This window comes from Brassica oleracea, chromosome C5 (assembly GCF_000695525.1).
Source record: "Brassica oleracea var. oleracea cultivar TO1000 chromosome C5, BOL, whole genome shotgun sequence".
Classification (NCBI taxonomy): domain Eukaryota; kingdom Viridiplantae; phylum Streptophyta; class Magnoliopsida; order Brassicales; family Brassicaceae; genus Brassica; species Brassica oleracea.
Window position 1 is genome coordinate 42,348,362 of NC_027752.1, and position 216 is coordinate 42,348,577.

Here is a 216-nt window from a genome sequence, read left to right on the forward strand (position 1 = left end):
TGATGTGGATCATATCACACGCTAAGTATATATTATTAGGTCATAGATCTCGGCTCTCACAAGCTTATGGACTACAATACATTTGTATCCTATTGATCTTTTGTCTCTACTAGCCCGTGATCAAGAAGAAGGGCTAGACACCTTTTATTCTTAAAAACCGGACGCTTCTAGTAGAAGAGCCAGACGTTCTTTGCTGAAGAGCCGGACGCCCTTAGA